Below are 22,485 nucleotides of genomic sequence, written 5' to 3' on the forward strand. Positions count from 1 at the left end.
GGAGCAGGTTTGCTGAACACGAGGGTGAACTAAGCCTCTGTAAGATAAACAATGTCAGCGAGCGATACCGCACCACGAGGCTTTGTTACAGCTTCCCCGCGATGTCTAAACTTTTGCGAGAAACCAACCAAAAGAAAGTTAAAGATCGGAAAATCTCAAGTAAAGCGCACAGTAAAGGAAACTCTCCACTGAGTAAGTGTTTATGCATCATGGGTAAGGTTGTGGAATCAAAAGAATAATAGCATCTTCCCGTAACCTGTAATATTACTGCATACACATTATTAAGGCCATAATTAATCCAAATATTCACTTCCAAAGTCTGCAACGTGATTCACACGAACTTCAGGAACCACTTAAACAGGAAGCAGGTGCTCCCTCAAAATCCACCTGCTGGCACTTAAAGCAATCACATATAAACAAGCTCGTACTTAATGACTCCTTTCTATTTGTCTCTCACAAGCACACACACACACACACACACACACACACGCAACACAAAAGCAACTTTAATGTAGTGGAAGAAAAGTGGCAAACAGATTTGCATCACTACGCCACATTATCTGACGGCACCCTGAAGTGATTTGTTTTATGCACGTTTGGCCTTGAAGTTAGTGTAGCAGGTTGTCAGCGATGATAGAATTGAGGTAAATGGCGTCGACTGAGAAAACAACAACTTTGCTGAGGTCCCCACTTTGAGTTGGGAGAAGGGGAAGTGCTTAACGCAAAAAAAAAGGGTAATTTTAATTGTATCGATTCAGCCATACAAATGTAGAATTCTCTTCAGAAGTGTGCGAGTCAGCAGAGTCTCTGTCTCCTAATGCAGCCAAAAGGAGCTAGTTTATTTTGTAAAACCCCTCAACCCAGGGAGACAGCGCACAATCAGAGGACGGGCTTTTAGTTTTGCATGATCCAACACAATGCTGTGAATTTCTCCGACAGAGGAATGTGCAGATTGTTCAAAGCCCTGTTTTAATATGATCAGCATTGCAAAACGCAAACAGGAAGATAAATATGAATTGTTGAACTTGCAACTTCTTGTCATTTGTCAGGTGGGGAACAGCGAAAGGGGCCCTTTCTGCTCTTTTAATAGCTGAAAAGCAGTTCTTTGTGACGGAACAAATGAGGGAGCTTCAAAGATGCATTATCAGAAAATAAACCTTGCCAGGGAAAAATGAGAAAGGATGGACAAATAACCTTCAATTATTATTACCTCAAGCTAAAAACTCCTTGTGTTGCAGAAAAGGAGAGTGAAAAACATAATCATAAAATGCACTGGCTGTTTGAGAGCGACTTACATGCCAATAAACTGCCTTTGTTCAATTGCACATAATTAGTCAACTGGATCTTTGATCATGAATAGTTTATTGTTCACACACAATCATCAAAAACTAATGCCCTACAGTATGTGGCTGCCTGCTCATTCATTTATAAACAAGCAATCAACAGCTACCAGCAGTCACAGTGTAATCACATCTTATTAACTACTATTAAATCTAGTAAAAAGAAAAACAATTAGGAGAAATAACAAAGAAAGTATATACTGACATTAAGACACGTCAGAAGTTAGGATGAAAACGGCACAGTCACTGTCAAATTCAGTTATTCATACTACACTTTAATATGACAGCACTTAAAGGTCCAGTGTGTAAGATTAAGCTAAAAATGATTCTAATTCGGCACAAAGTAAGGATAAAGGAATTATACTTAAGTGTTCCTTCCCCCAGAATGAGCCTTTTATAATTATATCAGGAGCCGGGTCAGCTCTACAGATGCCGCCATTTTGGATCACCGCATTTTTACAATAACCCACAATGGACACACTAAACAGGTCAACTTAAGGTCATATAGTTTCTACAACACACTTGGAAGGATAGCGCGAGGTGAGGGATGTTCAACGTCACTCACACACTGTACCTTTAATAGTTTAATAATTAATTTCTCTTCATAATGAGTTCATACGTATTTACTTAACATAACTTATGCAGCGTCACTGGTACACATGGATGCACCACCGCTACTATTTAATTTAGACAGTGTAGATTTGTCACATTGTTTTAAAAGCAGCGGATTTAAAACATAAAAACATGGACATTATACTATTAAGCCTTCTTTGTGTTGATTTTCTGGATTCGTGCACGCGTTTGTATTTCCGTACTAAACACACCACATGGGCTTGCAGAAGTGGTTGTGCGTGTGATGTTAAAAGACAGTGTCTTTGTTCACACTTTGTAAGGCTGCCCAACATTGACATGTCGTAGAAGGCAGGGCCGGTCGGATGGGGATGGTCATTTCCCAGGTGGGTCTGGGCACACTGTGAGGGATGGGCCCTGTGTGGCTGTCACAAGACATTACAAGACGGCACACACTGCTCCGCGCACACCGCCAGCCCATGAAGATGATCACATTTGATACACAGATGACATTCTATCCCTGCTGTGACAACACGGGCTCATTTTTCTGCCGTGACATCCATTGCTGTGTGGGTGTTATTCAAGTCAAATCTATCATTTTAATGGAGAAGTAGTCAGACCTGAGGATTATTTGAGGGATAAATATATCATCGCCTCTTCGTTCGGTATCGACCGAGCGTCATTGTGCCATGACTGACTCTGCTTTCAAGACGAATGCCTTAAGATCCCAGAAAACATCCGTAGATGCGATAGGCCGCCCCATATGATGTGAACAATCATTTGCTGTGCAATCGTTTGCATAGGCTTTAATAACAGGCTCTTTAACATAACCACAGAGGTATAATGAGCGGGGTAATTATGCTATCCTAAGTGGGTACAAAGAAACAATAGGCCCATCAATTAAAAATCCTCAGGACTGCTCTTGTTTAGTGCCACGAGTGTAACAAAGTGAATTGTCCGATGTGATTTTTACATTTTGTAAATGTCTTAAGCACAGTCGATCTGACGAAACTCCAGTTTTCCAGTAACCAGAGCACAGGGGCACAATGGCGTATTCCAGCATATTGCTTAAACCACGGCCTATGAAAGCACCACTAATTGCATCTGGGATTTGGTTATCCAATCCCACAGTGCATTGCAGACGGGCGAGGATCAGGGGGGTGAATTAGAAGATGGCGGGGTGAAGCCTCTGCTTGCTGAAGCCTTGACAGTGCTTTGTACGGAATGATTGTTCTCCAGACAGCCGATGGAGGTAGCAGTGCATGCAGAGTTGTTTGAAAGCCCAAAAGGATATGCGGCTGCATCATCAAAGTCCAGCAAGTCTTCCATGTGTCAGGGAGAGATTAAGCTCTTCCAGAGAGGGCAACGCCTCTGATCACTCTATTCAATCGATGGGATTTGAATAAAGGAATAAAAGATCAGGCATTGTGTATCTGGGTGCTGTGCAACCACTCGATAGGATGAAGGCATGTTAGAGCTGTAACAGTGACAGACGCCATCAATCACAAGTTCCCTACACTAGTTAGATAAAGTTGATATTAGCCCTAAATAGGACACATCTGTTTGTTGCTGCACACACTCTGACTTTAATTAATTCTCAAGTCATTTTATTTTTAGGCGCAGGGTTTTTTTTATTTGTTGCTGCTCCTGTACATGTGCACGAAAAATGTAAATTGCATCCTTCCTTTGCTCACAGTGAGGGGCTCACAGACACTGTGATGCCACAAATTAAGCACAGACACACAAGTTCACTCGCACAGCAGAGCACACACGGACACACAAGCACAACACAAACACTATGAAAGTCACTATGCAAACAAACTTTGGTCTGGTGGTCTGCTGGTGGTGGTGGTGTTGGCTGATTGCTCTGTCATTGCCCAGTGTCTCCTCCACAGCCTGTGTCAGAAAATAGCTTCCTTTCTGCACTTTTCAAGAGAGAATGAGTCTATTCCCTGGAAATTGAGTTCAAGGGCAGGTCTGTGCTAACCAGAGAGACACACTCTCACCAAGACCTTGGCTTCAGGTCCTGGAAATGGCCTTGCACGTTTATGACCGATCTGAACACGTACAATGTAATGACCAGGAGCCCTGACTCCCCCACATCAGGCTGAGGTGTAATAATCCAATTCAGACTGTCCTTGCCATCCACCACTAATTGTTCTGACCGTCGCCCCCATTGCATTCGAAAAAAGCGTTTAGTTTTCACGAGCCGCAGTGTGTTTTATCGTCTCAACCGACACTCACATTTTTCCCTCCGTATCGTATTGCCTTTCTTAACCTTATCCTCCCCTCTTTTCACTCATCATGTCCCACAGTAGGGCATAATTACTAGAATCATTTGCCTGGCTTTGTGCTCCTATTATTAGCCAGACATTTAGAGCCCTCACCCTGGTCAGATGGTCAATGCTTGGGGGCAAAATGTCACACTACATGGGCACAAAAGGTAGCCAAACAGTGCCTAGTAAGGACCAGGTGCCAGTGCACTAATACCATTTGGCGACCAATCACTATTGTGGCGCGCTGTGCTTGTTGATACACTACATTAATTGCTAGTGGTTTCAAGCAACCATCTTAATTTAAGCACCCTTAGCCAAGGTGTGTGCACTCTGTTGTGCACGGGAAGCCATCGTGACAGTTTTCAAGATGAGTTATTTTGTATCCTTGAATGACTCCGATGAAGACACAATAACAGGGAGGAGAAAATGTGTCTGCAGCCCACATAAAAGATTATGCAGCAACAAAGTTGTAACATCATTACGATGGCTTTTCATCATTATGCAGCATAAGAGATAAGGCCTTTTCTGTAAAAATTGTTTTAAAATAAATATTCTTGGCAATGAAGCAAGCCTCTTTAATGATGTTTTGAAACTTAGTGTTCACTGAAAAGAATTTATTTGATTGGGATTTTTGACATCCAGTTTTGTCTTTCATTCCTCCGTTGTTAACATGCATCTACAGAACAATTGGTACTAACTTTGTGTCCAATGAGGCGCCAGTGATTCCAAACCAGTGGCACTAATGAAGCATGTCTATTTGTTTATTTGTTACAAATGAATTTAATCATACCATATCTATTAGAGCCACATGAATGAGAGTTGTTTTTTCCCCTCGATCCATCTATTATTTAATGAACAACTGAATAAACTTCTCTAAATGGGAAGAGAAGTGAATATTATAAATTAAACACTCCCCGTCAACATCAAATAGCTGTTTGTCCAACAAGCAGTCCACAGTCGGGCCGCAACTAACAATTATCTTCATAATCGATTCATCTGTCGATTATTGTCTTGATTAATAAAGCAATCTTTGGGTCCTTAAAAGGTAAGAATGCTATGATGGTCTCAAATGTCACATCATCCACAAACCCAAATGATGGTTTTAATGATTTCTTTGTTTATATGAAGCAAAAAAATGGAAAATATTCACTTTTAAGAAGCTGCAAAAACAAACATTCAAACCAATTAAGAAATGGATTGTTGACTAATCATTGCAGCCCTCGTTCAAAGTTCAAACCAGATTAAGTTGTGGAAAAAGGTCAGTCTCTGTGTGAAAAATGCAGCAGTGATTGGCCATGTGATTGCAAAAAAAGTTTAAATGACAGTCTATAGTAGGGTAAATCTACCTCTCACGTTAATAATAATGTCAATAAAAAGTGAATGGTCTCAACCCGCAAGTTTCGGGTATTCTTCGATAGCACATCCGGTCAATTCTGTGAATTACGTTCCCATGTAGTGGATTATAGATGATAAACTATGACACATTATGAGATTGACAGCTGGTATCATCTAATAGCGGTCTGGTTGCAGGTGACATCTTTGAATTTCCAGCTGCAGAACCTCAACATGGCACGAGTCAAATCCCAAATCTCAAGGCTTCAAAATGGGAGATCAGATTCTTATGAGACGTCATCACTGGTTGCCACTCTCACAGAAATCATTACTTTAAATGACACCTGGGATAAGTAGTACAGTGTCAGAATAAAGCACCGTAATTGATTTATTGGTTTGCTTTTTTAGAGGTTAGGTTTGATTTTCCCAACCCGGGGAGTAAAGAGGATGAAGGCCTCTCAGGGTATGGGTCAGGCCTCCTGCAGCAGCAGCTTGCCTCCTGGATAAGAGGAGCAGAGCCCAGTCTCTTTACTTACAGCCCGCTGGAGCAAAAGGTCGATGCACACCTGAACCCTCCCCAGCACTCAGTGGGCCGGCGGACCCAGCAACACACAGGACAGATGACCTGCTTTGACCTCTCCTTTGCTCTGGGCCCCTGGGACTCCCGCCAATAAGCCGAGGGAGCACTCACAACCTCTCTGTTAGCACACCCTGGCCCCTCATCACCTCGGCTAGTGTTCAAAAACACACACATGCGTGCGCACACACAAACACACATGGTACAATGTACACATAAACAAAGGCACACACTCAGACATTATACAGGGCATCACATACAGCCCCATGCAAACACAATCTGTCACACACAGCCATGTAGTGCATCTCGACCCTCTCGCCTGTGTGTCTCTCAGACGCTCTCTCTCTCCCCCTCCTCCTCATCCAGTCATGTGTGTCAGGTTGGTGCTCTGCATTAAACTGGTGCACATCTCCATCTGGTGGACAGAGCTTGTGTCATTGTGAAGACAAAAACACTGCGAAGCAAATGTTCACAAGTCAGACAGGGGGACCGATACGTGTTTGTGTTTGTGTTTGTGACACATTCGACTTCAATATTGCTTCTCACAAAGTCGGCAACGGCAACGACGAATGTATTTTCCGTGTGCGCGCGGCAAGAGACGCTGTAAACAAAATATGTTCACTTGTGAAAGAGTGTGTCCACATCCACAGACTGCCAGGGTCAAAGAGGCAACAGGGTGACTTTATCTTGAATGTCACTTTGTTTTTGGTTGGTTAGGCAGTGCCCTCTCTTGGATTGGCTTCTCGGTTGAAGGCACAGGTGAGGCCCACAGAGGAGTCGCCCCCTCTCTCAACTGCATTTCCTCTGCTAAAACAGCCCTACATTTTAATATGCAACATCTGTGCCGGGAGAGCCTTCCAAAATGGCTGCTCCTTGGAGGATGACGGTAGAGTCTGCTCAAACTTGGGGTTGGGGCATTTGGTACTGCAAGGTTCTGCACAGATGTTAGCATTCACAATGTCACTCTGTCCTTTGCTTCAGTACCCAGGGAGGTCTATTTTAAGGGAGGGTGGTGTGTTTTTCTTCCTTAGTTCCCTGAGATCACTTTATCTGTAACCATGAATGTAACAATCCTACATAGACTTGTTCAACTAAAGTGGGACTGCTGTCTCTAATCACCAAGGTATGAAGGAGCTTTCTGCTTGTTCATTTATCATTTCCTTTGGTACTAATTCATGGCAGCTTTCTATAAAGATGTGTTTACAGTACGTACACATTAAAAAAAAAGATAGAATTCGATAAGGATACCAAGACAAAGCCACCGTTTTCTTTCTAACCAGTTGTACTTGTATTAGAGAAACATTAGCTCAGTAACACTGTTACAACCCTAACTCGTTGGGAAGGGGAAATAACATAAATTACCAGATGGAATTGGTTTGGCAAAAATTAGGTGGTTTTATTAACACGGAGGGTAAACTTAGAATAAATCAATTACAATAAACCTAGGGAGGAGGTGGCTATTCCCAAAATCAAAATACCAAAAACACATCAAAATCAAAACACCAAACTGGGAATAGCACCCCTAAGTCCGATTTACCAGGGACAGGGTTTAGTACCAAACAAAACACCGGCTCAGGGCCGTCAACTTAGAATACACACACACTTAAAACCAAAAGGAATATCTCAAATCAAAATCTGGCGCGCAGGCCGAGCCAAAGTGGCTAACAAACAAACTAGTATTCACAGTAGTCAAAACTCACAAATATCGAAGTGAATAATCAAGAGCAGATACAAAATCAGAGCAACAAAGGGGTCAACTGTTCACTTGGAAGCACAGTGCCCGCGAGTGAATCTCTGCTGCTGGTTCTTAACAGGTGTGATGGTGAACGAGCTGAGGCAGGATTGGTTTAGGTGAAGCTGGAGCCGGGTGACCCAATCACAGTGCAGGGGACAGGCAGGCCGAGGCAGGCAGGTGACTTGGTGGAGGAAGACCAGGCAGGAACCAGAGCCACCAATCAGGAGCAAGGGCTGGCACATGTCTTCTGCATACTAACACATGACAGACACTGGTGGCAGGGCGTCACAGCCAAGGGCCGTGACACCCCCCCCCTTAAACTCAAACTAGCAAGTTTGTCAACACTAACCAAAATATGACATACACACAAGATACTTACGCTCTGGACAGGGCATCGGCAAACATGTTTTCAGACCCTTTCTTATGCTGTATATTTAAGGGGAAATCTTGTACGAGGAGAGCCCACCGCATTAGACGCTGATTATGATTATACATGCGCGACAAAAACACAAGTGGGTTATGATCGGTGTAGACGAGAACTGGCGAAGGACTGGACCCAACATATACCTCGAAGTGTTGTAGCGCGAGTAGCAAAGCGAGGGTTTCTTTTTCGATGGTGGAATAGTTAGCTTGGTATTTATTGAACTTATGTGAATAATAGCTGACAGGGTGATCTATTCCTTGCGCATCTTCCTGGAACAGCACAGCACCGGCCCCGACAGCGCTGGCGTCAACTTCTAGTTTAAAAGGTCGAGAGAGATCAGGAGCAGCGAGAACAGGAGCATGGCAGAGGAGTGACATAACACTGTCAAAAGCATTTTGACACTCCTGAGTCCATTTAAAATCGACCTTCGGGCTGAGCAGAGAGGTAAGAGGGTAAACGACTGTGGAGAAATTGCGGCAGAAATTTCGGTAATAACCCACCATTCCTAAAAATCTGCGCAGCTCACGCCTGGTGGTGGGAACGTGGTAACGAGTGATGGCTTCTACTTTGGCATCCACAGGTCGTACCTGGCCCTGACCCACTTGATGTCCCAAATAAATCACTGTAGCTTTCCCAAACTCGCACTTTGCCAGATTGAGGGTGAGAGAAGCTTGTGCCAGACGTGTAAATACTTGTCTTAATATTTTCATGTGTTCATCCCAAGTGGAAGTGTACACAACGAGATCATCTAAATATGCACTGCAGTTAGGGATGTCACCCAGGACCTGGTTTACTAGGCGCTGGAAGGTGGCTGGAGCATTACATAGGCCAAATGCCATGACATTGTATTGTAAGAACTGATCAGGTGTCACAAAAGCAGATATTTCCGAAGCGCGTTTGGTGAGAGGGACTTGCCAATACCCTTTCAATAAATCCAACTTACTAACATAATTCGCATTCCCCACATTATCCACACAGTCCTCCATCCTAGGTAAAGGATATGAGTCGGGGACTGTCACAGAATTTACTTTGCGAAAATCCGTTACAAAGCGAGATGAACCATCAGATTTAGCTTCTAACAGGCAGGGTGAGCTCCACGCGCTTGAACTGGGTTTCGCCAAACCGTGCTGTAAAAGATAATCAGTTTCTTTTTTCATTAGAGCACGTTTTACGGGGTTGATGCGGTATGAGTGCTGCTTTATGGGTTTTGCATCCTTCACATCTATGTCATGCTGTATGAGAGTGGTCTGCGTGGGAACATTACTAAGCAGACATCTGAACTCTGTCACTAAGTTAACCACATCATTCTGCTGGTCGAGAGACAGGTGGGAGAGTTTTGTTGGCAAGACTTCTAACATTTCGGTGTTGGGCAGTCGCGCACTTTGCGCAGCGGGGTGAGGTGGACGCAACCCATCCTCATTAACGGGAGCGTCAACAGACTCTGTTGGGCTTCTCACTACCGCGGGTGCACAGAAAACAAGTGGAGGTGGCAGTTTAACGGACTCAAACGGTGCAGTCTCTCGAGAATGGTACAGTTTTAGCATATTAATGTGACAGACTCGGGATTTACGCCGTCTGTCAGGTGTGCCGATGACATAGTCATATTCGTTAAGACGCTTGAGGACATCATAGGGGCCTGAAAACTTTGCAGAGAGAGCTGAACCTAATACCGGGAGTAAAACGAGGACCTTATCCCCGATTCGAAACTCACGCTTCGTGGCGGTCTGATCATAGCGTTTTTTCATGCCCACTTGAGAACGAGTCAGACATTGTTTGGCAACAGCATTAGCTCGAAGCAAACGTTCACGGAAATGACTGACATACTCTGCCACTGTTTTATCCGCCGACGCTGCAGACAGCAACAGGAATCGCTCCTTTAGTGCTCTGAGCGGTCCACGCGGAGTGTGACCGAAAACGAGCTCAGCCGGACTAAAACCGAGCGATTCCTGCACAGCCTCTCTGGCAGCGAATAGCATAAATGGGACACCCTCATCCCAGCTCTTCCCTGTCTCTAAACAATACTTACGCAGCATGGACTTTAGTGTCTGATGCCACCGCTCCAGTGCGCCCTGAGACTCTGGATGATAAGCGCTTGACACAATGTGTTGGACATTTAATGTTTTAACCACCTCTTTAAAAAGCCGCGATTGAAAATTTGTGCCCTGATCAGTTTGAATGACTTTTGGGAGTCCGAAAGTAGAAAAAAACTTAGTTAGCGCCTTGATAACATGGTTAGTGGTTATTTGGCGCAATGGAACAGCTTCGGGAAATCTGGTTGCAGCACACATGATGGTTAACAAATATTGATTACCAGATTTTGACTTAGGGAGAGGGCCAACACAGTCAACGATGACGCGGTCAAAGGGTTCGGTTACGGGAATAGGATGCAGTGGGGCAGGTGGTATAGTCTGATTAGGTTTCCCGGTGACTTGACAGATGTGACAACTACGACAGAAGCGAGAGACATCCTGTTTTAATCCTGGCCAGAAAAAATGTTGTAACAGGAGCCGATAGGTTTTTGTAACGCCAAGGTGTCCGGACCACTGGCTCTCGTGTGCTAATGACAAGACTTGCTGTCGGTAACAAACTGGAATTACGATTTGGTTTACGGAGTTCCAGTCTGAAGTATCATCACTGGAAGGTGACCACCTACGCATTAGTATGCCTTGATCCATAAAATAAGCTACTTTATCCCGGTTAACCTGCTCCGTACTTACCACACTAGCAAAACACTTCTGCAATGTTGGGTCAGTCTTTTGCGCAGCACCCAACCGATCACGGGTGACAGGGAAAGCAGTACCATCAGCAGGTGGAGGTTGCGGAGCAGGGGGCTTTAACGCTTCCGCCTGCAGAGCGTGAGGTGTGTCAACATCCACCTGTTGAGTCATCTGGGTGTCATCTGAAAAAGCGGACATCATCACAGTGTCATTCAGAGAAATTTCAGGACATTTTTGCAATTGTGCCCGAGTGATTACACAAGCGGGATACAGACCAGAGGATGACGTTGGCTGCTCGACTAGGTCAGGGATATCTAGCACCTCCAAGGCAGGGGTCACTTTACCACCAGCCATATCATTTCCCATTAACATGATAATGCCTTTTATGGGCAAAGCAGGACAAACAGCAACAGGAAAGGTACCTGTTATTAAAGGTGACTCGATATATATACGATGCATCGGCCTAGGGATATAACCCATTTCTATGCCACGCAATGCAATACTGTATCCACACGAGGATTGCTCTGAGAACGGCAACGCACTGGCCAAAATCACCGACTGTGAAGCACCGGTGTCGCGCAAGATGGATATTTGGCTCTTGTCAGTGGACTCTCCTGTCAAGGAAACATTCCCTTTAAAAATAAAAGGGTTGAAGCACAGATCAGGTTTTTCAATGGCGCAGGGAGTGAAGACATGGCGACGGGTCTCTGACTGGATTAAACCACTCCCTTTTGGTGGAGCAGAAGTTTCCTGGTTTTTACGCTTCAGGGTCAAACAGTCTGCAATGACATGTCCAGTGCGGTGACAATAAAAACACTCTCTACTTTCCTTCTGGAGACTGGAGTTTTTAACAGTAAACCGAGGCTCAGCTGATACAGCTTTGGGTCTCTCACCGGCTGCAGTGGAAGATGTTTTGTGGATTAACACATATTCATCAGCTAGAACTGCTGCTGAGGTGAGTGATGTTACTTTTTGTTCATTTAGGTACACCACAATGCGTTCAGGTAGACAGGTTTTAAACTCTTCCAACAGAAGGAGTTCCCGTAACGAAGTAAATGTATCTGCTTTACAGGCTGTACACCACTTATCTAATAAGGTAGATTTCTCCCGAGCAAACTCAACATAAGTCTGGGAGGCTATTTTCCTTTTTTGTCGAAACCTTTGGCGGTAAGCCTCGGGAACCAGCTCATAGGCTTGCAAAATGGCAATTTTCACATTTTCATAGTTAAGACTCTGTTCAAGGGGAAGTGCAGCCACAATCTCTTGAGCTTTTCCCTGCAGTCTACATTGAATTAACAGAGTCCAAACTTCAGGCGGCCACCGTAACGCCGTAGCAATACGTTCAAAAGCTGCAAAGTATGAATCAACCTCACTCTCCCGAAATGTTGGCACCAAGGACACATGCTTGGTAACGTCAAAACTATCAGTGGATGACAGGGGATAAGAATGAGGCGCCGCTACTCGACCAGCAGGTGCGACCTGAGCCTGAGATTGTAACTCTAGCTGACGCAACCGTATGGCTTTGTCGGCTTCAATCTCTAGCTTTCGAATTTCCAGCTGTCTGTCCTGAGCTTCCTTTCTTTCCTGAGCTTCGATCTGTAGGCGGGCAAGGCGTACCTTTAGCCGCGCCACATCACGAGAGCTAGAACTACCACTGAGGGTAAGAGCATCGAAGCGAGGAAGCGTGAACGGAGTGTCCCCCCGTGCACCTTCGTCATCACCTCCTCCGACCTCAGGAGTAGGCGGTACTTTTCCCACCTTAAGGCTACCCACATTGCCTGCTTGGGCGCCATCATGAAGCTCAGCTGACACCGGCAACGCACCAGAGCTGTAGGATAAGCGGATCACGCCCAGCTTCACCAAGTGATCCACTACTTGAGCTTTAAGCTCCTTTTTAGCAATTTGCTTCGGGAGGTCGAGGTTATAATGACTCACAATTTGCACTAAATCACACTTTCGACATTTATCAATTTGATCCAAAGAAGGATCAACCAAAAAACTTTCTAAACTAAAACTGTATCTGGACTCAGCTGCCATTTTTACCCACACACACTATTTAATTATCTATAAATTTACCCACCAATTAATTAATACAATTTTTGCTTCCTTTTTTTTTCAAATCCCGGACGAGCCCCCACTTATGTTACAACCCTAACTCGTTGGGAAGGGGAAATAACATAAATTACCAGATGGAATTGGTTTGGCAAAAATTAGGTGGTTTTATTAACACGGAGGGTAAACTTAGAATAAATCAATTACAATAAACCTAGGGAGGAGGTGGCTATTCCCAAAATCAAAATACCAAAAACACATCAAAATCAAAACACCAAACTGGGAATAGCACCCCTAAGTCCGATTTACCAGGGACAGGGTTTAGTACCAAACAAAACACCGGCTCAGGGCCGTCAACTTAGAATACACACACACTTAAAACCAAAAGGAATATCTCAAATCAAAATCTGGCGCGCAGGCCGAGCCAAAGTGGCTAACAAACAAACTAGTATTCACAGTAGTCAAAACTCACAAATATCGAAGTGAATAATCAAGAGCAGATACAAAATCAGAGCAACAAAGGGGTCAACTGTTCACTTGGAAGCACAGTGCCCGCGAGTGAATCTCTGCTGCTGGTTCTTAACAGGTGTGATGGTGAACGAGCTGAGGCAGGATTGGTTTAGGTGAAGCTGGAGCCGGGTGACCCAATCACAGTGCAGGGGACAGGCAGGCCGAGGCAGGCAGGTGACTTGGTGGAGGAAGACCAGGCAGGAACCAGAGCCACCAATCAGGAGCAAGGGCTGGCACATGTCTTCTGCATACTAACACATGACAGACACTGGTGGCAGGGCGTCACAGCCAAGGGCCGTGACAAACACAGAGCTGTGTTTGTGCTGTGCTTTCACAGAGAATTGGGAATATTTTCTGAGCCGAGATGCCATGACCTAAAGGCTGCTTGTCAGTTGGATTATTCAAGTGATTCACAAACACGACTCAAGACAAGACTGCTGAGAACCAGTGAGGGACAGAAAGGACCGAAAGGGAGGGAAAGCAAAAGAAAGGAGAGGGACATGTAGGGTGCCTAATGCATCGCTTACACAAAGATGTTCATATTTAATGCTCATCATGGAGGCAGGGTTTGAGCATGGAAGACGCTTCTGCTATTTTCCCACACCCCTTGAGCCAAGTCCTTGTGACAGCCCTCCACTGCATCCCGGCAAATTATCCGCATGAGCTGCAGCGAACAAAAACAGCCCAGTGCGGGGGAAGTGAGGCCCAGCCTCAGCTCCACTCCTGTGATGGGAAGACACGTCACTTTGCATCAGCTCCAACCCTCCAAACCACATCATCTGCAAGTGAGGAGAACAAGACCGCTCTGTAGGGGGAGGACAATTGAAGACAACAGGGCCAATAACAAGAGGAGAGGAGAGGAGAGGAGAGGAGAGGAGAGAAGAGAAGAGAAGAGAAGAGAAGAGAAGAGAAGAGAAGAGAAGAGAAGAGAAGAGAAGAGAAGAGACACCTGCTCTCTAAGTGCAATTAAACAAGTAATCAGAGGAATACAAACAAATAGAACCATGATATCAATTTCTATAAAATATTTGATCCAAATGATTAAACATAGCTCTGAATTTTAAACTGCAGTGTGACAAATGAATCACTTAGATTTGCTAAGTGAACACAGTTTTCCCCTGAGCACAACCGTACAATAGATGTGGGGGGAAAAAAACATAATTAGATAAGCAATAAAAAAACTGCACCTCATATGCAATGTGTGTTCTTTTATTCTATGCTAATAATAAACTCTCACTACAGACATCTGATCCTCAATCATGCCGCTTCCACTTTGATGCAAAGCAGTTAAACAGAGTCACGGCACTCTCTGCTGGACAATGCTAAACTTGCAAGACCTGTAATCTGCTGAAGGCTTTTTTTTTTCCTTTTCTTTTTCCTTTTTGCCTAACTGGGTACTACCGGATTTTAGATGTTTAGAAAAGTACAGATGCTTGTGGCCTCTTTCTCAAGGATATTTTCCGACGGCCAAGGAGAGCTGAGAAAAATTGAGTAACACCAAAATAAACCTGTCTTCCAAGATGCATGTGCTCCAAGCCTAAATTGGCCTATTTAAAGGCATAACCATGGACAGCCTTTGAATAATATTGACTTGCAAAGTATGCTGAGGTCAAGGACAGGAAGCTAGACCATGCTTGTTGGCACATCAGTGGTGGAAAGTAAACCAGATACATTTAGGACTGGTGCAAAGAAAAGAAGAAGAAAAAAATAAAGTAAAGAACTCGGCTGTTTTTGCTACACTCTAAATGACAGACTTTGTTAAGCAGGAAACAGGACAAAACAGAAGAGACATCACTTATTTATGTGTGGTATCAAGCAATATTGTAATGCAATTGCTAAGAATGAATTATATTATTTAATTATATTTAATTAAACAGCATTGTCATCTGTCTGTTACTTTCATTGCACGGCGCCGCTATTTTTGCAACCTCATGAAATCACGAGACGATAAAACTATTGCAGCCAGATCAGCTGTGGGATCTGTTACAGTACAGTACGTGCTTGTGTTTTGCCTTAGGTCATGTTGTTTCGGATTTGACACGAGTTGATAAAGTTCATTATATTGTATAATGTTAGTGCAATGGTAAAAAAAAAAAAGCTAAGCTGTGGAGGAAAATATGGATGTCTACATCAACATTTACTGTACATGACGTGTTTGTTGTCCATTAGCCCGTCATCATTTTACTCTACTAAAAACCTAATACTTCCGCACTGGTCTGATATTTCTTGAACACACACACAGAGAGAGTTCATGCAGGCTGTCTCTCTGAATCATTGCTCTCTTGCTGCAAACCACTCTGTACAGCCGAGCACACTATCCATATTCATGTGATTTTTGCCGGAAGGCATTGGTGTCTACTAAAAATAGCATGGTGAGAGAAAGGGTCTCACACTGTGTGTTCTAATATTCACGAGCCCAGTCGCGGTGATTGGTTGTAAACATGCGTCTCTTTGCCGAGAACGTACTTCATGTTGATGAGTGAACACCTTTTTATTGGATGTGTGTTTATATCGTGTAAATCATTCATTTCTTATTGCTCGGTAGAGAGATGGATGGATTGTTGCATTTGTCGAAATGCTACGTATGTATATGTGTGTCATGTACATTAAAGTTTGTTTTCAATAGATGTGAAAGCCATAACTTAATTAATTACATTTAATTGTTTTGTGGCAGTGAGAGAGTATATTAAACATCTAAATTCATGAGCCACACTGGGCTTCCACAAAGACAAAATCTGGATGAACTGTGGTGGTATCACCAGCAGATGGCAGCAAACGTTAAGATAGTGTGCAAACAACCACATCATCAGAGTTGGTTGTGCTCCTGACATCTTCAGCATGGTTTAAACCATCATTATTGACATCAACTGGCCATTTAGTGAGCATACAATCTCCCACCCAAATAAATCAATTCATTCCCAATATATTTAATTTATTTCTTCACTATACTATGAGTAAAATATCCTACTTTAAGCGTGATTCTTGATCACACTAGTGTACTCAAATGTTCCTCCAAACACTGGTGAGGTTTTTAAACCTGTAGAAATGAGTAACAGAACATCCTGTGCTAAATTTAGGGGTTATTTGCCATTCAGCCAAAAACGTCACATACAGGTCTTCTCGGAAAACAAAAAGGAAACGTGTGTTAAATTGTATGCAGGTCTGAACTAATGGGCTAAGGGTGCAGGTCATTTCCGTTTTGAAGAAATAAAAAAAGGCTGCGGTGCCCCAGGCTATAGATTTAACTTCACACAAACAGGACACGGAAACTGTGACAGTGTGTCTCTGAGCCCGAGACGATAAGGAGGGGGCTGTGTAGATGTGCATTAGTCAAGGACCTCTCAAATCAAAGACGGACCAGGTAGACATACATTCATTCATATCACTGCAAACATGTGCCTGAGTTAAGGTAAAAACTACACTACAATATCCCATTGACAAAAGGTCACCTGCAAAAGGTTCAACCATGTGGAACTTACCATTACGACCTGTACCATTTAACACCTGATCTCTGACAACAAGGGGAGAATTCTTCCTTAGTTTATGCAGAAATACTGCAGACGATGGGGTCACCCTGTTACATGCCGTCTACACAGTGCGCAAAAGATTATATATCAGAGAGCATCTCCTTACCGGCCTTGTAGAAATTCAAGATTCATACTGGTAAATGAATCAAGAAATACATTAAGAAACGCATGTTGCCATGTTAACACCTCCTTAGACACCGAAAGGGGTTTTGCTTTTCTAATATTGTCATCACTAGTAGGGCAAATTTCTACCTACAGTATGTGAGCAAAGTTTTAACATCGATATAATGGCCTTTTTAGGGCATGTTGGCTGCAACTCCGCATTTCAAAATGACCCTATATGTATATATGTATATATTTATAGGGTATATATATTAATGTCATATCTTGTCATCTGCACAACTGACCCTAGTCCAGTCAGACATAAACCACAAACACACGTGTACGCCGTCTGCACAGTAGTCCTAACACGCTGACATGTGGACCAACACATGCTGTTCCACATGGTGTGAAACACAAAACCTGCTGAAATCTAAGGGCTGTGGCCTTTGAGGCTCACACATTCAATAGAATGCATGAGGCTTGAGGCGTGATGTATCTCACAGAGCGAAATTGGACACAATCATTCACCAATAAAATCAATTAAGGCTTTGATCACAGTGGCAAATTAGTGATTCAGTAAGCTTTAAGTAGATTAGGATAATTATATTGCAAATCAAAACATGTTTTCTCCCCTCACTTGGCAATGTGAGAGCAGAGCAGAAGAGCAAATGAAGCAAAGAATCATCCAACACTGCACAGATAAAGGACAATGAGATGATGTGGGTCCACAGTGTAGAGACCAAGTCTGCAATGACATCAGCGTCAGATATGTTTTGGTTTACATCATCAGTGTCAGCTCGCTGTTGTGAAATAAATGCGGATTTCTTTCAATTATAACCGATTTATTTTGACTTGTTGCTGCCAATACATAAAAAGATAATACCCCAGAACGAAAGTGTGATAAAATACAAAAACCTGATATTAAGAATTATACTTTAAAGTAATAGTTGGAAGCCAATTCATATTGAACAGATTTCTGACTAAGAAAATAGACACAATGTGCATGTGTTTATCCTTGAGAGACATCACTTCCCACAGGTTATACAGTGCAAAGATAATTCTTCTTCCCCAACTTCCAGGTTGCATAGTGGTAGCTCATCAGATAGTCCACAATCTATGGTGGCATTAAGTTCAAGATGTATACAGTTACAGACCAGGCCTGTCCCATTAAGATGGTTGTGAAGAAGTTACATGGACTGAAATAAAAACTGCCAAATTTACCAAAATGTTGTGATTTGTGTAATCCTGCACTCGGAGAGCACAGACCTCTCCCATAGTTTTCTCAGAAGCGTAATTCCTAATTCCTTCAAGCATGTTTTTCATGCTTCAGATTCAGATTTCTAACAAACATATATATATATATATATATATGTTTGTTAGAAATCTGACTAAAAAGACTAAAAAACAAGTTCTATGTATGAATATATATTTATATATACATTAAAATTATTATTTATTTTATTATTTTTACTTTTAAGTAATAGTTCAGTTAGATCAACATTTCAATCCACACTCCATACCAGATGGTGGCGGTAATGTACCAAATCGTTTTTTGCCAACCGCCATTAAACCTCAGAAAAGAAAGAAGAAGAACACACGTGCTCGTCTTCACGCAGGTGTTTTTCAATCAGCTGATGACCGCTGATTGCTTCCTCCTCCTCTCCTTATTTAAGCTTCCTCCAGCCAACAGTTCCGGGATGTTACTTTGAAGAGAAGCTGCACGAGCCATGGAACGAAAAAAACAGACGCGAAAAAAGTGTCGCTGCTTAACTACTGAAGCAGTAGTTCCGGGAGAAGGGGAACTTGTGGCGGTAATGCAACAACCGCCATAAAACCTCAAAAAAGGAGGAGAGCGAAGAAAAAAAGAAAACTACCGCGGCGTGACGTCAGACGCCGAAACGGCGGCCACGTGCATCAGCTGCAGCAAGGCCCTCCAGGATGGCGTGTTCGACCGGGTCCAGATTGGTGGTCTGTCCAGAATGGTGAGTTACTTATGTCAAGTTATCTTAATGGTGACTCTGTTTGGTCAATTTTCTTTATCTGAATTGACAGCCGTTTTGTCTGGTTACAGCAGTTAAATCATTGGTTTAAATGGGGCTGCAACTAATTTCTATTTTCATTAACCTGTGATTTATGTTAATGTTTAGTCCATAAAATGTTAAATGTTGTTCACTGTTTCTAAATTCACTTATATTCTTAAATTATTTGGTTTCAATGATTGATGAAACTCAAACACTTAAACCAATCCATTATCAAAATAGACAAGACTAAAACAAGTTAAAATGGCTGCTTTGCTATGTTAACTCACTGTTCCATTCGCGGTCATTACTATTGGGTTTTTCACTGGAAAGACTTATTTGTTGTTTTGTTAAATATTTAAAAACAGATTCAGGGTTATACATGTCTTTTATAATTCTAAACTTTTAATGCAGTCTTTAAATAAAAACTTTTTCCTTTTTTTTTTTAAAGGAACAACCTGCTTCCTGCTCACGGAGACCTGGTCGGACCCGCCATATACAAAAGCCTGAGGCTGTCAAAAAAAGGTGAGTGACACCTTCAGAGATAATTTACTACATCATTCAAAATGTTATGGCTAATTTTCATAATGTATTTAACTGATGTATATATCATGTATATCAAGTTGTATGTGTTTTTAAAGAGTGTGGCTGTATGAGGGACTGACATTTCTATACTTGAACTTAAAAGGCATTCCTTAAATCTTAATCAACTTTATTCTACATCACTTGTGATTATGTTAATTTCTTTGTTTCACTGTTAGAGTAGAATTTGTGCTGGCAGCAATGTTTTCACTGAAAGTGAGTCTTTATATCTCAGGCTGGGTGAACCATGTCTGTACCTCATACAAACACATTCTAGAACACCTTACCTAGTTATTTTACACCTGTAACAATATGAACTTGAACATTGTCAAGGCTGGAGACTGGACTCAAACATTTTTTTGTTTGTTTTTTTTTTTTTTCCCCCAGATTGATCTTCATGAAGCTCGTCAAATAGTAGGTTTCCTGATTTAATTCTGGGTGGCCGCTGTGTCCCCACTCTTTCTTGGCCGCCGTGCCTACACCTCTCTGCATTGTCCAACATGGACAGAAAGGACATGGCCACGTTCTTGCTATTCTCCATTCTTCCATCTGTCAAATAGCTGAGGGTTGTACATGGGGCATTTGCCACAGGTTGGTTTTGTATGTTCCTGTCCACTTTATTGGGTGGTCTGATCTGGTCCTTGTTAGTTATATTTTTCTGGAACTGCTGAGCGAGTGATTTAAAAGAATGAGGTGACTGATGGAGTGTTTGAAATTCTCTCTCTGAATGAACAGGTTGTGTGTGACTGAGATACCTGGATTGAATAGTTAAGATGGTCTGAGAATATGATTATGTTCAGCAGTTCACATTAAAGTAGATATGGTTTCTTGAAAGGCTTAGATGCTTGATAAGTTATAATGCACTAACATTTCCTTTTTAGGTCCGTCTACAAAGGGTGAGTCCATATTTTTTTATTCCTCTATGGAGGCGTTTTCTTGCCTTGCCACCCTTAAATACTTTTACTTTCCAACTGATTCTTAAGACGGTAAGTTACACGCAGGCCGCGGGCCATCGCTCTTCCGGCCGCCGTGTCGATCTGTCGTGGCTCTCTTGCCTTTCCTTACTTCTACAAGGAAAAACAAATATCAACTTCAACCGTTTTCTTCAGCACTAAAATATAGTGATATTGGAGGACCAGATCTTAAATGAGGTTTAAATGGATGTTGGTGTACAGTTAAAGCTAGATGGTAGGAATAAAATGAAGGTTGTGCCTTGTACACTCTGTCACAAGGCTTAGACTTCTTGGCCGCTGTGCCTTTTTTTTTTTCCTCTTTTCCATCGTGGCCATTAATCTACCGTTAGCCCTAGAACGTTAAAATAGATTACCTGGCTTGGATGGCAGCCCTGCCATTGCCTTTATATGGCCATACGTCCCTTAATGCAAGTAGGCCGTGATTGCTAACTGTGCCCGCGCCTTCGTGGTCTACTTGTGTTATTGTATGTGTGGCCTTGCGCGTATAGTCATTTTACATAGGCAAACATGGGTGCCTTCCGTGTCCATGCACAGTAAGTGAACTAACCTGTACTTTTCTTCTAGCATCAGTCAAGAGGAGCACCGACATCACTGCATGTCCACCCTAATTAGATTGCGTTTTAGTTTAAACTAACTTTAGTTTCTTGCTTGGCCGCCGTGCCATTAGGTGTGTGTGTGTGTGTGTGTGTGTGTGTGTGTGTGTGTGTGTGTGTGTGTGTGTGTGTGTGTGTGTGTGTGTGTGTGTGTGTGTGTGTGCGTGTGCGTGTGTGTGCCGTTAATCTGACCTTGACTGACGTTAATCTGACCTTTGGACCAAGACTAACACTCCAATTGACTTCACTGCATCAGAAAGGGGAACAAAATTTATGCTGCAAGATGCACACCAATTAGACAACAAGCAAATTCAAATTCCTTCTGAAACAGGTAAAATTTTTATCTTTCAGCTAAGTATTAAAGGCCTTTGCCACATGATCTTTGTGGGTAAATCGTGTCCACTCAATTTATAAAGTAAATTTGCATCTAAACATTTACAATGCCTGACACAATGGCATTACAATGTATTTTTTTGTTTTGCGTTACTGAGTGGAAAGGCCTTTATTTACACAATGACGCATGCCAAGACTGCTGTCATGGCATGTGTCACTGTCTCTCTCTCGCTGTTCTGTCTGTCTCTCTCTCTCTCGCTGTTCTGTCTGTCTCTCTCTCTCTCTCGCTGTTCTGTCTGTCTCTCTCTCTCTCGCTGGCCTGTCTGTCCTTTGTCTGTCTGGTGTCTCTGTCTCTCTGTCTGTTTATCTTGCTGTCAGTCTGTCTTGTGTGTCTGGTCTCCGTCTGTCTGTCCTGTGTCAGATTTAGTCACTTTTTTAGTCTCAACTTAAATGGATGATTTTAAAGTTGATTTGTCTTGAGGCGTCTGATTTCTGCAGGAAATTATGGTACCTTATTTTGAAATGGCTTTAATTTAAAAATGTAATTTTGGTCTTGAATCTCATTTATCATAGTTGCAACTTGGACTGTTGACAAAGGTGGAAGCTGATGAATCATGTAGTAAATGCATGAAAGTTTACTGTAGCTTGTTTAGAGTTCTTTCAAAGTGCTGTAAAAGTGTAGTAATTGATTATGATGAGCGAGACCAGGTCTTCCTTTATTCTCAACTAGAAATAGCTTTGATAAGATAACTGGTTCCTGATTTGATTATGAAGCTAAACATTTGATTTATATGCAAGTGTAGTCACATTAGATTGTAGGTGT

At 42.7% G+C, this 22,485-nt stretch overlaps 1 long non-coding RNA gene across 1 annotated transcript; it reads left to right on the top strand.

Annotated features, from left to right (window-relative positions):
* Positions 1-18,758: 18,758 nt before the first annotated feature.
* On the top strand, positions 18,759-21,437 carry LOC131470410 (uncharacterized). The gene is made up of 3 exons (XR_009241885.1): positions 18,759-19,144; positions 19,632-19,705; positions 20,150-21,437. It is a non-coding gene; the product is annotated as an uncharacterized LOC131470410 (long non-coding RNA).
* Positions 21,438-22,485: the final 1,048 nt, after the last annotated feature.

The sequence above is a fragment of the Solea solea genome, chromosome 12, assembly GCF_958295425.1.
Source record: "Solea solea chromosome 12, fSolSol10.1, whole genome shotgun sequence".
In the NCBI taxonomy this organism is placed as follows: domain Eukaryota; kingdom Metazoa; phylum Chordata; class Actinopteri; order Pleuronectiformes; family Soleidae; genus Solea; species Solea solea.